Genomic DNA, 17,084 nt, shown 5'->3' with positions numbered 1-17,084 from the left:
GAGATGTAAGGAGGAAAAGGGTTCTTTTTTTTTGAAGGAAACTTTCTACTCTGATACTCTGGTGCCAGGTGAGCAATGCCACCTCTCTAGATGGCTGTTTTATTGGGTAGGTGTTGAGATGAACAGTCACTTGGAAAATTAGGGAAAAGAAGTGAAGAGTGCTCCTGAAAGACAGTTCTCATGAACGTAAAGGGAAGAAGCCCTCAGTCATAAATACCCGGAGAATGGGAATGCTCTCAGGGGTATTATACGTGTTTGTCCTGCTTTTTACTCTTCCCTAGGCATCCACTTTTGATCACTGCTGGGGACAGGGTAAAGGGCTAGGTGGATCTTTGGTCTGGCCCACTATGGCTGTTCTTATACTGTGTACATATGAATTTCTACTGATTGAGTTAAACCAATGGATGCTTCCTGTTGTTTAAGAATGTTGTGCCCTGCTCTAGCCTGACACTGATGCTAATTAATGTAGAGTAAACAGAAATAAAGATGGTACAAACTACAATAAAGGTATCCAGCTTGCAGTGATTTACCTAAATCAGTTCACACTTAGATAAAACCAGTGTAACTCAGCACAGAAATAAACATTGAGAGAAACTGATTAAACGTCTAAACAAAGGAATCAAAACATGAAATCAGTTGGACAGCAAAGAGGGTCAATTGTAAAACAGAGAATATTGTACCAACAGAACCTTCATTTTTTTCCATTCTTTTTTTTTGTTTTTTGGCTTTTTGTTATTTGTTTTTTCTGTGTGTGTGGTGCTGCTCAGTATTCTCACCTTAACCTCTCCATTCAACAAAAAAGTCTGCAGTATTTCCTTGTCCTTTTCTCCAGACCTACCACTATCTTTACTGCATCAGCTTGTACCACCTGCTCATAAGTGAACAGGTCTTAGAGGAGGAACAAATATTCCATTGGCAAACAGTTTTATTTATTTTTGCCGTATCTATTATTGTTATTTTATTATTTTTATTTATTGTCTGCCAGGCTAGCCCTGAAAGACAGGTTTAAAAAAACAGATTTGGAGTCAAGATCCTCCAAGATTTCCATGGGGTTCGGTCTAACCACAGCTGATTTCTGTCCAGCTTTTGTGAATTCAGCTGCCTGCTCTGAAGATGCATGATCTTCTGAGGTAAGGTGCCACACAGAGTGTGAACCATGAGGGTACACAAAGTGAAAGTGTCCATTAGGAGATGGGGGAGTGATCCAGGATGCTTGGGAGGCTGAGATTCCCAGAAACCCAGGCTGAGCCTTTGGGGCTCAGCACTGCACACCCTGTAGCCACAGTCTAGTTTGTGTGTCTGTGAGCAAAGGGACACCCTATGCAGTTTGCAAACATAGATCAGAGTGCAGGGTGATGCAAGAGAGTGAAATAACATTGCTGTAACCTAGTGCAGTTCCCCATTTTACCTGGAAAATGTATATTACCCTAAGTGACTTCAACTATTGAATGACTTTTACCTTTTAATATTAAGCACTTTTAATATTTCACCCTTCTGCCCTTTCTTGGCATCTTTTCAGTGGCAAAGTGATCCCTGGATGCTATTCTTAAACACTTGTGGGGTGAGGGGAAAGAATTTATATACTTATATATATTTATACTGTACCAAAATTACCTCTGAGAGAAAGCAAACATATGTCTTCTCCTAGACTTTGGTTTTGTAGCTAACACTTAAAACTCTCATTTTTCTACACCATTTGTTTTATTCCCATTCTCATTTTTTGCCCACCAGAACAGGAGTAGCTGGGTATCCTCTGAACTATGTGCCCTGCATGACTTATCCTTTTCATTAATCTGTATTGCATGTGCTACACTTATTCTATGCGTGGCTCTTCAGTGATGACAGTGGAAGTTTGGCACACACAGAGACCATGGCATTCACTGGCAATCCACAGAAGCACTTTTTTTGTGTGGTATGGAAAAAATTCCTCTTAGGGAAACAGCTAATATCAGTGCCTGAGGCCTTTGCCCTAGGTGTCTCAAAGGGAAAGGCACTTAAAAAAATGTGCAAAGCAGCAACCCAAACCTCCCACAGTGCTGAAAAGAAGACTAAATATTCTTAGGGAATTTTTGGGTTTATTCCAATTTCTCCCGAAACACTTACCAAACCCACTTCCACATTTTAGAGCACTGGTTCTGAGAACTCAGCATTTAGGTACTTTGAATGAAAACAGCATGGTCAGCTGGACCACCTTACATGAACATTAATTTCCATTCACTGGACCTGAATCTATTTTCTCTGTGAAAAATCTGGAGCGACTCCACAGAAGTCATTTGGAGTCACACTGGTGTGAAGTCAGGGGACTCCAGCCTATAAGGTACACTTCATGTTGCAAAGCATGTGCTATTAATTAACCATAAGAAATGGCTGCTCATTTACTTTTAAGCTACATAACAATTAAATGTTTCCTAACTCAGCATCAGTCTCCACTATCCTTCTTCAAATTTACCCCACAAGGATAGCCACTGAGATCAAGGGAAATGATGTGCAAATATGGGCAGCAGGGTCTGGCCCCTGCAGGAAATGTTGAAGAAGATTGACCCATACTGAAGAAAACTGAAGTCCTAGGGGAAACCTGCATATGTCAAAGGAGGCAAAACCATGATCTTTGATCAATTTTGAGCAAATCATATTTGAAAAGAAGCATTCTTGAAAAGTAAAAGGGATTATTTACACAATCAATGACCAGAACAGCAGAAACATCCACACATTGGGAGGATGTAGATCTCTGCAAACTGAATGGTTTCTGATTTCATATTTTGGTGCTTGTCAACTGTTCAGGTCAATATGATTTCCATTACCTGTCATGATTTCTTCTTATCTGTAGTCTTTACATACGACTTCTCTGAAATGCTGAAAACTATATTGAAGCATCTTGGGAAATACAAAGAAACAGGAGATGTGACATGCAGTAATTCTAAAATGCCTTATATCTTGGATATGCTTTTTCTAGGAAAGAGACAGATTTTTTTTCTTGGAACCACCCCAAGTGAAAATTTGATGCAAACAACACAAATGAGGCCTTGTGCGGTTTGGAAGCCATAAAGACTCCCAACCACTAGACTGGCCCAATTCCTCCTGTTCATTGCTTTTGGTCTAGTAAATTGAAAGGCCACCACAGATGTTAGTACCACAAATGTTCATGTTGTACCCAGAAATGGAACCTTTTTCATTTGATGATTTCTACAAATGAACATGGCTTTTTACAAAGAAGAGGGGCACATCAAACTTCTGGGAAAAGTTATCAGCTTTTCCAAGTGGGCCCTCAATGAAATTTTGCTGTTTTCATGTTAAAATAGCTCCCTTTTCCATATTTCTCACATTTTATTAAACCTCTCTGGCAAGGATGGTATTCTTTCAAGTAAGTCTTTCTTAGTCTTGCTTTTTTAGATTATTCTTATATGTTAACTTTTTCTATATTTTCTGTATTTTCCCAATGCTTCATTAGGCCCATGTGGCTCCTATCAGAGCTAATGGAAGTCACCTTCCCATTGCCTAATAGGCAGCGGACCAAATTGTCAAATATCTAAAGGCCACATTATCTCCTTAGATATTCAGGTGCAGCTCTTGTCTTCAGTTGTTGAACTCAACTGTCTGTGGCAGAATTTGGCTCTAAATGTAGAATTGCAGAAAATATGCAGTCATAGAGAAAAGAGACCCAAGGGGACAAATGCAGAGTCTCTGACAAGATTAAAAAAAAATTTGGCTTGAGTCTTATGTAGAGTAACTTTCAATGCAAAGAGCAAGGTTTTTCTTACGCAGGCATGTGCATCCCTTATGCAGGGATGTTTCTGCAAGGTAAAGATGAATGTTATCCCATCTTTAGCAATCAGGGGGCAATAGACCCTGGCAACATCACTATACATTCTAGCAAGGAAAGTGACTGGAGGTAGCGACTCATGTGAATACCACCTACGACAGGAGTCTGGAGGCCCCGAGACCATTAGATGAGCCCTTCTGTCAAGCTTCCTTCTTTCACAGTGCTTCATCTGAAAAAAGGAAAACCTATATAATTTTACATGTGATTGCAGTATGCAGAGTAGCGCTCACTCCTTTAGTTCATTTCTTGAGAAATAAACTGGGATGCTTAAAACCTCCTGGGGTCGGGCTAGCAGCAACCAATTGGCGAAATCCTGTGAAGTCTGTAACTACATGCCAAGAGAAACCTTCACACCACCAAGTAAAAATCCAGTGTTGGTTTTAAGCCTTGCCTCCTGAATATTGAGTGTTTTCAGTTGCCATTGGCTTTGGTGGGAAATAAGGTTGTTCGTTATCACCCAAAAGCAGGTCGACTGAGAGCAAAAGGCAGCTACTATGCAACTGCCAGCCTTTCTGTAGACAGATAATCATTATGAACCAGTTATGTGGAAAGAGAGTTGTCCAGCTCTGCAAATAACTGGAACTCCTTCAAGAAGCATGGTAAAAGTATTGCTTGAAGGGTAAGATGATCTGTTTATTCCAAATCATTATGTTTTGGGTCCTGCTTTTTGGTTTTGTATTTCTGAGTATTAAAATTCATCTCTGAAAAATGTCTACCACAAAATGAACAAATCCCCCATAACAATTCTAATCCTTCTGTTTAATATGTGCACCAGAGGGTGCTGTGCTGTGGGTCCAAAATGGAATATTAGCCATTCCAAACTATAGTCAGATTTCCAATAAAAAATAAAATGCAAATGCCTTAATGTAGATTCCTGCCTCCCTTTAAAGGGAAAAACATCATAGTTCTAAACTGCAGCTGAGCAAAAGGGGGAAAAAGGGGAAAAAAAAAGAAACAGTGAATTATGTGATGTGGTGTTTTTACCAACTGTCTAAATAAAGGTTTAGTGAGTCACTGTGGAAAACAGAAAATCTTTCTTTATTTTAAGAGCTGCAGTTTAAGAGTTTTGTATGAAAAAGCTTCCCTTAGGTTTGTAACTTAAACATTGCCCATCTGCTCTTTCCTCCCTCGTCTGCATTTACAGTAAATCTGAGATTTCCTTTTTCAAAAAACACATTTCAAAAAATGTACAGATTTGGCCAACAGTGTCGGTAGAGATAGATAGAAGTCTAATTTAAGATACCAATATCTTAAATGATGGTTTCCCTTTGGTCCACCCTAGAGAGAGGAATTTTTCTTCTTGGGTCTAGCTGCTTGCTTTAGGCTCTCTGTGGGTGTTTCTAGAAGAGAAGGTGAGGTAGGAGCTGGAATCCTAATTGGGTGGGGTACCCATTTTCCAGATTTTATACAGAGAAAAGGAAAATGGGTCTCCCTGGGTTCACAGTCCAGACTCCATTGAAGTCAGTAGGAGGAGTCCCCTGATGCCTATGCGGCCAGTCACCTGATGGAGGGAGACCCTCTGCTTTTGGACCCGCAGATTAGCACAGCTCTGAATTAGGTCGCTTGTTCTCAATTACCGTGGTCTGAGGAGCAATGCCAGTCCCCCGGCATGTATGGTATGATGCACAGCTCATTAGTTCATGAGCATAGTAAGACTTTTTTTTTTTCAGTCTCCCTCTGTGAAAGAAGCTCCAGGTCATGGTTTTGGATTAAATTCAGAATAACTCCACTAAAGACAATAAACTTTTACTGGTGGAAAACCAGGTAGAAATTATAATCAGGCCCTTTAGTTCTATCCCTAAGAGGAAGGGTGGCTTACAAAACATAACCTCCAGGTGTACTACTGGGGGTCTAGCTGTGCACAGGTTTCTGAGAGGAGGCAGAAGTAGTTTATGCTTTAAGGATAATTTGTAAGAAATGGATTCAAAAGCAGAATACTTCTTCCAGCTCCCAACTTATATTTCTGTCTCTGACTCCCATTATTAATGAACTCATTCACTTTCATAAAAACAACTACACAAGTGCTCTAACCATATCTATAAAACTGTTTAATGCTCTTTTCGAAACAAGGCATCTTACAGCCATAGTAATTGCAGTTTTACTAGACCTTTAAATGAGAAGCAGCTACTTATTAAGTTTTGATATGGTGAGCTGATTAGACAAGTTAAACATAAAGGCACAATTTATGCGTACTGTATAACCACATGTGCATGTAATGCAGTTCATACACTGATGTTTGGCACTCACTGCAATAGGGAATCCTGCTAGGTACACAGTTTTATGCCACTTACAAGTTACAAGTAGTAAAGCGAAAAATGCTGGATTTTACAGGAAAATAATATTCATAAATCTCCAGCAGTGAATTACAGTATAACTCAGAGCTGTCTTTGTTTTGCTGCTGCTATGAATTCAATTCTGTTGCCAGTGCAGAAACAATAAACACAAAGACCAAAGTGGAAACCACTCCCCTTGCATTTGGCAAGTGTTTATAGCCAATTTACAGATGGACTCTCAGAAGAGCTTCTGAAACAGTACTAATAACAAAGAAGTTCCCACAGATGCTCATTTTTTTTTCTCCTAGCAAACTGAAGCAGTCCACTGTGTACAAGTTAAAGATGTCTTCTAACATGCTACCTTGTTTTCCCAGTTCATCTGTCTCTGCTCTGTACCTCTCTCAATATGAATCGTATTTATTTGCCTTTTGTCACATTAGGCGACTCACTCAGTGCGTTGTGTATTAAAGAGCTCTCCCTGTACAGTTCTCACAAGGGAGATATGCTGCCTAAACAGTTCTCTGAACTTGATTCTTCCTAGCCTGGTTTAACTGGGCATGTCATGGCATTAATACAGTTTTCCTTGCTTATTTGGTTATTGTTATGTACCAGGCTCAGGATTGGTGCTCTGCTCTATTACAGTACAGTAATTTTGGGTTACTTGAGTGTGTAGGCTTTTACCAGCACTGACATCAGCGCAATAATCTCAAGAACTGAGCTTTTAACTGGGAAGTAGATTTTCAAGCGGGAACGCTGGAATAATTTGCTGAGACACATCGCCCATGTGTAAAGTGGTCAGTACAATGTATCTTTTGTCTGATCTTAGTTTATTACAAAATACCACATGTCAAGAATGAAGTTAGTGTATTCTTCCATTGTGTCTTATATGTATGGCACATGTGTGGTATTGAGCTGCTGTATGGAGGATTTCCGCTAACAGCTTTATACCTGGATTTAAAAGCAACTCAGAATCTGATTCAACAAAGAACTTACACATGCATAGCATTAGGAACTTCAGCAGCACCACTGATTTAAAGTGGACGGTTCATGTGCTTAAGTACCTTGCTGATTCAGGGCCACAGTGAGTAGAAGAGTCAGGAAATACACAAAGAAAAAGTATTTACCAAAGGTTAATCATATATTCTGCTCCTGGCATAAGAGGATTACCACAGGAAACTGGAAGGAATTTGTCTCCCCCTGTGCAGCATTGCACAAATGGTGATTTTCTTCTAATGCAACAAGCAATGGCTAGTATTAGGCACGAGATACAGGATGTGGTGAACTAATTGTCTTATCTGGCATGACAAGCCTTACCTGTGATTTATGAGTAGCAGTGTGATGGTATACCTAAGCTATTTTACCTCAATGTGACACCACTGACTGACTTGAAGGGAGCTATTTTTAACTTACACTGATATAAGCAAGAAAAGAATCAGGCCTTAATTATATTTAAACACCTGAACTAATTGTGGTTTTCAACCTCCTTCAAATTTTCCAGTAGAGGTTCAGGACTTGAGCAGTGAACTTAAGTCTCTTGACAACTGGTTTGTTTTTCTCCTATACCCTTTAAAGATTCTTTTGAAATAGTTTGCAAACCCCAGATGTCCATGGAGTGAAAGATTTTTGCTTTTAAAGGATCAGTAAGTCTCCGGTAAGAGCAAGTGAGCTGTCAGGAGGGTAAGTGTGGACAATAAAGACTTTGATTATCCTTATTATAAATATTTTGAATAGTATGTCAGCATAAGAAAATTTCTTTTGAACAGAAAGCAGTAGCTCCTATCTTGAAATAATAGATTTCCACAAACAGTATGCACAAGAGAAACAGTTGTTTTTTTAAAAAAAAATTTGATGTGCTGGGTATTGCCTGGCATTTTGCTACTTACAGAGCTACTTACTTCTTCTCAGAAAAACAGAATGTAATATCAAAATGTACCAAAATGACGTTTTCAAGGTGAGCACAGATTTCTTTATTTCTTAGGTCTAACATGTTTATAATTTTATAACCTTATAGTTACTATTTTATATCTGAACACAGAAATATATATACACTCCAAACACCATCAAGTAGAATATCAAATAAGTAAATAAGATAAGCTACTATGAATGTGATAAATGTATCTCTTAGATTCATATCATTTATTCATGACTTTCTCTAGTTAGCTCAATAAGCTCCTTAATTACTGTGAGCTGAAGCCCTGGTGAATCACAGGGACTGATGGAATGTCTCTTTCCATCTGCATTCAACTCTGCTCTACTCAGACATGCAGAGCATTGCTGCTCACAAGAGGGTCCACAAATGCCTGACTGAAATTAAAGATGCTCGTATAGGACTGGCCTGCTGGGAACTTGAAGGCGGTAACATTCCCGTTCTCTTCTATGTTGTCTATTTGTGTGTAGATAGAAAATATGCTCCTAGAGGAATGAAGGCTGGTTTTACTTTCTTCTGAAATAAGTCTTCTACCTAGTATTACTGTGACCTGTTCTGTCCTGTCCTACCTCTGAACTCTGCTAAGAAATCGCAGGACCGGTGGACTGTGCTTGAGATATTTCACATCCAGAACATATTACGTTTGTCCTCCAAGGAGTATCTTGCTTTCTAATTGATTTCCAGGTTCAATTACAGTTGCCAATACCAATCAGTAAATACTGATATGATTTAGCTTTTATCTACTTGCAATTCTCTCTTTTTTTTCTCTGGCTAGTTTTGATAGTTGAGATCGACTAGTGCTCTTTTAAGACTATCTCTCTAGCAGAGTATTTTGGGCATGGTTAGGACAGAGTTTCTAATGGGTTTTGTTGGTTCACCAGCAATACCCAGAACATGGCAGGATAGTCTCTTCACTCAAATGCTTTTTTTGGTTGATGAAAGAGTAAGGGAAATGTCCTGAAAAGACCTTCTGTAATTGACCTCCACATACAAATCACATATACTGTATTAAAAAATAGTCTGTGCAGTCAGAGGCTGTCACATGGACTCATTTTATGAAGAAGTATGTCTGCTGGTACTCTGAATAGGTACGCCTTTCTTTATTTTGAACTTTAGTAAACATGTTAAATGGATTTCCTGTGGCCCACATGCCAAAGGGGTCTCGTTGTCATGATTAACATCATCAGACAATTATCAAATTATGCTCCGAAAGCCTTCATTTTCAATAAGAATAGTAGATATAGCCCATGATTTTTCAAAGGTGGCTTGGTCAGAGGGCTTGCCTCAGCAATAAGATAAAAGGGGATGATGGCAAAACTTCATTTAGGGACATTGTCCACATTCTCTATGTTGCTGCTACAGTTTATCACTCATTTCAGTGGGATGGCTTTATGGAGTGATCATAGAGAGAGAAAATAAGAGAAGAAATGGAGGAAAGCAATTCTCAATACCAACAGATGCTTAAACATAAAATAACAGAGAAATAATGATATGTTGCATTGTCTTTGATTGGATGGAGAGTTTCTACTAACACCCAAGGCAGAACTGTAGATACAGGAACAGTCAGTCCTCAGCATCCCTAAAGATTACCCAGCAGCCTAGGATAATCTGATTATAAAAAAAGTCCTAACTAGACCTCCATATAGCCTAAGGGACCACTGGAGCTTCTAGATCTCCGAATGATGCTGGACTGTCCCCTTGGAATCCCAGCTGTGGCCCATTTGTGGCTAGCTAAGCTTCTTCAGGGACTGAGTAGTTATCCTACCCAGCACATCTCCATTTTGAACTAACACAGTCCCAAAACTGCCTTCCTAGCTTGCTTGAAATCTGTGCATAAAATTACAAATGACCCTGTTCTCTTACTGAGCTGGGTTTCTTTTTATAATTTAGACATCAACCCTTTTCAAAATTAGAATTTACTCTGAAAAGAGATGTGCTGATATCAGGCACTCCGATTCCATACATATCTACATGTATGTATAAAATTTGGATACACTTCTACAGCATGTAACGAGCTTTGGATAGGAGAAATATCTTTTGATAGAAGCCAAGCTTGATAAAAGAAGTGCATACTGTCGTGCCTGAAAGTACGGTATTAATAATTAAGCCATGCAATCATTACCTCAGGATATTATTTCTTAAATATCTCTTGCAAAGGCAATACGATTACATATGAATTATATCAATTTTCTACCAACAAAAAAAATCCACAGAAATAGGAATTGAATTACACTGTCCAATTTGCTGTAAAGTTCACTGTACGTGAAGAAATTAATCAAAGCTACCACCACCCATTTTTATGGGAACATAAAATGATGTGAACTTCCATTTTTAATAAAGATGCATAGCTCTTTTATGAAGACTGACTAATAACATTGTAATGAACTGAAAAGCTACTGATACATTAAGAATGAAAATTTTGAAGGATGTATTTACTGAGTCTCCTGTTTCAAACCAGGCAATACTTCCATTTGAATCTACCTATAGATAAAGCAAGAATCCAGATAATAAAGTTGATGCAAAGTCTGTGTAAATTCATCTCCCACATATATACATAGCCAATGACATTCTTTTTATCTAGAGACTTCCACCTAAATGATCCCTCTGATGGGAGTGGTCTGCCCTCTCCAGCTGTTTGAGACACGGTGCAGATGTCTCTCAAATGCCACAAATGCGCATGAATAGATATTTCTGACCAGGTTCAGGGATCTTCAAGGCAATGAAGGAAAATTTTCTCAGGTGGTGAATTCAAAGGGTTTCTGAGCAGCAGCATGTCTAGAGCATGTTCTCTCTATAGGATAAAGGCCTTCAATCAGTAAGGCTGAGAAAACACTGTCCCTCCTTCCCCCAAAAGAATGCTAATTAATTCAAAGTCATTGAATATTAGTCAAATATTCAAAGAGTAATCTAATTTATTTTGACTGTGTTCACACACCTTTTGTTCTTGCTTTTTTCTCCAGAACAGTCTAAGGAATGAAATAACTGTCTGGGATAGTTGCTTAAACAATGTTTAAGCATATCCTGGAAAGCAATGTGGGAATATGTCATTCACAGCAAAGAGTTCTCAGAGTGCTGTTTAGGCTACCTGGAAGCAAATGTTCATCTCCTTTCCTGTGGACAATTGAATCAAAACAGAGCAAAATTTGGGAAAATTTTGGGGTTTTTTGTTCTCCCGAATTAACTTTGTTCATGAGGTGTTTTCTCATTTCTCTTCTAAACTGGAAACTATCAGAAGTTTGATTAGTTGCTAGAATTCATCTGGAGAAAATCTTCAAGGCATTTTATCACAAGTGGTCCTTTTCTTTCCTTTCTCTTAACCCTTGATCTAGTTAATAGTTTTAAAAAACAGTGCAATGTTTTATAACTGTAAGAGGTAAAGAGCTAATGAATAATAGAATTACTAGTAACAGACAAAGGTGGATTTCTTGATTATATTTACTAAATTAACTTAATCATTAGTGCTTGATATGATGCCCCTAAGCGTCATATCATGAGTCAGGGAATTGATTTGTTTATTTGTCTTTCCCAGCTCTGTGAATCTAAACATCCATCAAATGTTAGAAAATTGTTTAGCTAGAGCAGTGATTACTCACTTTATTCACTCTTTTGGACTACTTCTGAAGAGGAAGAATATTTCATGAGTATCATCATCTACTTTCTTGCCTCTACCTCCAAGTGCCTTGTTCTCAAAATGTCCTTTCTGTAGACCCTAAGAGGGACCACATGTCTCATCTTAAGATCCTAAACTACAGAAATGGCAACAAGAGAGAAATACAATATTCCAGCTGGATAATCACCAAGTAGTCTGATTCACTTCTTAGTCTAATGTTCCCAGTTAGATCCTGGCAATGAAATAAGCATGTAGGAGGAAGCAAACAGATTAGTTTTAATTAAAATAATAAAGAAGGTCCAAACCATAGACCTCAGACTTGAGCTCCTCCTATTTTTTTGGTGAGGAAGGATATTTGACCAAATCTTACCCTGAACCTGTCCCTCACGTTTTTAGTCTGATTTGCATTCAAAGCCACATGAACCTATTTTGATGCTCTAAAAATTGCTCTATAAAAGTTCACCATTCTGTCAATGCAGACTCCAGTTCGCCTTTGAAGCCCCTCGACCTTGGATTTATTCCAGGGCTTAATAATGTTGTCCCAGTCTACCTCTGCCACAACCCTGTTTGCCACATTATTCTTACTATTACCCACACAATTTTTAAGGTCTGGATGTAAGTCAAGGTGCCATTGGGCTAGAACATGGATATTTTGGGATATCCCAGCCTTTTTACCCAGTTCTTTTTTTCCAGTTGGGGAATGATAGACCCTATAAACAGAATTCAGGAGAATGTGGGGTCCACAACAAGGAGACAATTAATTATTGTTATTATAATAATTATCATTTTTGGGTCTCCTGTATCAGGATTAAGGCTCTGCAGGTGCTGAACAGCATTACTGTACAGAACCTTGGTGGCAGCTGGCACCAGCTGGAATCCCATTTCCTGCTCACCAGAGCTTCAAAATATGTCATTACATGTAGAGAAAAGAGGGAGAAGTGTTGTTTTTCTTTTAATTTCTCTTAAAATCTTCTGCGTTTGTCTACAGTGTGCCATGGACAACAGTACTACTGATTTAAACAAAAAACAAGCAAACAAAATTAAACAGACTAAAACCATGTCTAAATGTGCATAGAAACATTTATCAGATTGGCCCATATATTAATAGGCCCTTTTTTGCTTTCTGCTGAGCTGGGAGTGAAATATTTTTAAAGGCTTGTGTTGTAAACAGAAAATCCATGATTTAAATTAGTGATTTATTCCTTTAAAGCTGGTGTGGAATCTATCACCAGCATGATAAGATGCACATTGTCTTCTATCTGCATATAGCCATGTAACTGTGCAATATCTGGCAGTGAATATAAAAAAAAATCAATTTTTCCTGGTTGCAAGCATATCTCCTGAGTCTGAGATATGTCTCACTTGTTTTTCAAATACTGCTACAAGTAATTTAAGCTCTGTGCTCAGAGAAAGAACTTGTCTCTGTGTGGGTGCACACATCTGTATTACCTGATTGGCATTAATTTTTACCTATTTTAAACAGAAAGATTGCAGTTCTCCTCCAGCATTTTTTTAACAGAGGAAATGATCAAGAGCCTGCCTGATCCAAAGCCCAAGAAAGTCAGTGTAAAGTCTCAAACTCTGGTGAAAATCACACTCCAAGTCTCATATCCACAAAGGGTTTTAAAGCCTCACTTCCCCTCAAGATTTGGGATTTGAAGACTGGAAAGTCTGGATGTTAAAACTGCGGTCCACAGTTCTGCATGCATGATGAATACTTAGCTCCTCCCATCAGAGAATCTGCTAAAAGCCACTGTCAGGCTCTGGCCTGGATCAATCCCATATCTGATGTAGATTCATATTTTTTGTTCTCCTGAAAAGCTGGAGTGATTTGCAAGTTACAGTATCACAGAACTGTTGAGGCTGGAAGGGACCTCTGGGGATCGTCTTGTCCAACCCCCCTGCTCAGAGCAGGGTCAGCTACAAAAGGTTGCTCAGGGCTGTGTCCAGTTGAGGTTCGAATATCTCCAAGGATGGAGACTCCACAACCTCTCTGGGCAACCTGCTCCAGTGTCTGATCACTCCCATGGTAAAAAAGTTTTTTCTTGTGTTCAAGTGGAATTTCTTGTGTTTCAGTTTGTACTTGTTGCTTCTTGACTTGTCACTGGGCAGCACTGAGAAGAGTCTGGCTGCATCTTCTTTACTCCTTCCCATCAGGTACTTATACACATTGATAAGATTCCCCTGAGCCTGCTGCTCTCCAGGCTGAATAGTCAGTCCCAGCTCTCTCTACCTCTCCTCATATGAGAGATGTCTCCAGCCCAGTCTGCAAAGTTCAATCTTTGTGGCCCTTTGCCAGCAGGTCAAGGGAGGTGATCATTCCCCTCTGCTCAGCACTGGTGAAACTGCGCCTGGAGTGCTGTGACCAGTTCTGGGCTCCCCAGTACACAAGAGACTGGAGCAAGTCTGGCAATGCTCCGCCTAATGCAGCCAGGAGGCTGTTGACCTTCTTTGCCGCAGGGGCACATCACTAGCTCATGGTCAACTTGTTGTCCACTAGGACCCTCAGGTCATTCTCTGCAAAGCTATTTTCCAATGGGTCAGCCCCAGCCTAGTACTAGTGCGTGGAGTTATTCCTCCCTAAGTGCAGAACTTGACTTTTCCCTTTGAACTTCATGGGATTCCTGTTGGCCCAGTTCTCCAGCCTGTCAAGGTCCCTGTGAATGGCAGCACAACGAGCTGGTGTATCAGCCACTCCTCCCAGCTTGTTGCATACAAACTTGCTGAGAGTGCACTCTGTTTCACCACCCAGCTCATTAGTGAAGAAGTTAAACAGTATTGGAGCCCTGGTGTACACCACTAGTTACAGGCCTCCAGTTGGACTTTGTGCCACTGATAACAACCCTTTGAACTCAGCAGTTCAGCTAGTTTCAGTCCATCTCACTGTCCACCTATCTAGCCCATACTTCATCAGCTTTTCTATGATGATGTTATGGGAGATAGTGTTGAAAGCCTTGCTAAAATCAAGGTAGACAGCAACCCACTACTCTCCCCTTTTCCACAAAGCCAATCATCTCACAGTAGAAGGTTATCAGATCGGTCAGTCATAATTTCCTTTTGATAAATCCATGATTACTACTCCCAGCCATCTCCTTCATGTGTTTGGAAATGGTTTCTAGGATGGGCTGCTCCATCACCTTCCCAGGGATCGAGGTGAGGCTGACCAGCCTGTAGTTCCCTGGATCCTCTTTCTTGAAGGCAGCAGTGACATTTGCTTTCCTCCTGTCCTCAAAAACTTCTCCCAGTCACCATGACCTTGCAAGGATAATGAAGAGTGGCCTCACAAGGACATCAACTGGTTCCCTCAGCACTTGTGGCTGCATCCCATCAGGGCCCATGGACAGTGTATGTCCAGCCTGCTTAAGTGTTCCCTAACCTGATCCTCCTGCAAGGGTAAGTCTTCATTGCTCCAGACTTTCCCACCGGTCTCAGGGACCTAGGATTCCTGAAGACCAGTCTCACCAAAAGGCCAAAGCAAGGAGGGCATTGAATACCTTGGCCTTTTCTATGTCCTTTGCCACCAAGTCTCTGCCTCATGGAGCAGCAAGCACACCTCCATTTCCCCTGATAGTTCCCTGGCAGTCAGTATGCCCTGTGCTACAGCACGGTACAGTGTGCTATGACACACTACTTCTTCGAGCTACCTATGAACACTACCTAGGAAAATAAACAGAACATGACATAAATAGGGAATTGGTTTTGTGTTACCTTTCTGCTCAACTGAATTTCAAGCAGGGGGTGCAAAAGTGCACCAAGAGCTATAGAGCCTGAGTTTGAAAGACCGACTGCAAATTTAACTTTAAGTGATATGAGCTCAAGTTTAATAAAACTGTATTTTTCACCTCTCTAACAGATTCTTTACCTTTTCCTTTGTCTACCCTGTTGCTTGCCCTAAACTCAGCTTGCTCTGATGGGATGTATCCTCAGCCAGTCAGTCATTCCCTCAGACAGGGTGAGCTTCTGTTGCTCCATTTTTGGCAAAATCTGCAGCACAGATTTCTAAATGTCTTGTATTTATTTTATTGCATTTTTTGTGTCTGTGTATGAAACCTTATGTTTGATGGGTAAACAGTGGGTAAACATTTTTCATAGAGACTTTTTATTTTTTAATAAACAGAGTAATTTTCTCAAATAGCTCCTTTCTTACTCCGCCTCATAATATCATGTGGAAATAGATGGTCTGTTTCAACATCGGGGAACTGGAGGGATAAGAATAGAGACAGCAGTGTGGAAGCAATGGGTCCCTCTTCTGCCCATATGGTTCAGGTTTGCATTTTGGCTGGCACGATAATGTGATTGCTGGCAGATCGAATGTTTAGTCTCCAGAGCAAATAGCAGCCAATGAGTTGGGGTGTAATGTACGTGTGGAGATGTTCGTAATATTCCACACAGGCTGAACCTACAGCAGGAGTGAATTCAGCTGCAGTAAAAACAGAGATGCTGCATGAATCCTTCTGTCAGCACAGCAATGGCATTTCCAGGCTTTTGCATTTGGGAAGGGAAGGAATGTGCCTCTGGGGAAGGAGAACTCCACCACTCACTGATTCTCCTGTGGCAGGAATATCTGACTTGCCGCATAGAAGGTGATGTATTCTGATAAGCCTGAAAGTTACATTTCATCATTGCTTTATCACCCAATGAATCATTACAGCAGATGAATGTTAATTGTAGCTAAACAAATGGGCATGTCCTCTCTACCCCTAGACAACTGCCACCACTGTAAGGCATTATGCAGAGGGTGCAAAGCGCTTCTGGATGGAAAGAAAGTGCTATCCTTACCTCCAAAGCTGCACATCTGCAGTGTAATGAAATGCCAGGTGTGAAAGAGTGCTTGAATCAGAGTAATTTCCATTTGCTCTTTGGTTTGCATCGCTCTGGGGACATGCACAGTGCAAAGCTCCCCTAAGTGGTTGCTTGTTCACAGGCAGGACAGTCTGCGTGGCAACAAGGCTGGCTTAGTCATTTGCCATTACACTTGCTTACCCGGGGTTGTGAGGGTCCTGGGAGTCTGCTTGGATAAGGTGCCACTGGAAAGGCATTAGAGGTGGCTGATCCTGGACATAGGGCAGAATAGCGTTGGGTTCCTTGGGGCCTGGGGGGCAGAAAGAGCGATCCTTGATTTAAGTGCTCTTTGTCCAGCAAAGCTAAACTGACTGGGCAGATCAGGGCATTTTCTTCTCGTGGTTGCCCCTTTAGACTGGCCTAGTGACAATTCTTTTATAGCTAATCCATTGAGGCCTGGATTGTCTGATGTTCAAAGCCTTGAATCCTGAGGTTGAATCCTTATGCTGTTGCTGTATGAACCAAAGCAGTGTATTAGAGTACCCCATTTCACCTAGTTCATATTACTCCTCAAGAGGATGTACCTGGAAGGCAGTAATTTGTGAAATGACATTTCCATGCCATTCCTGATCCTCTCTGTTGTAAGACAGTCTGTTTCTAGAAATACAGTTG

The sequence above is a fragment of the Dromaius novaehollandiae genome, chromosome 2 (assembly GCF_036370855.1).
Source record: "Dromaius novaehollandiae isolate bDroNov1 chromosome 2, bDroNov1.hap1, whole genome shotgun sequence".
NCBI lineage: Eukaryota > Metazoa > Chordata > Aves > Casuariiformes > Dromaiidae > Dromaius > Dromaius novaehollandiae.
The sequence above is the reverse complement of the archived record's forward strand: the minus strand, read 5'-3'. Positions refer to the sequence as shown.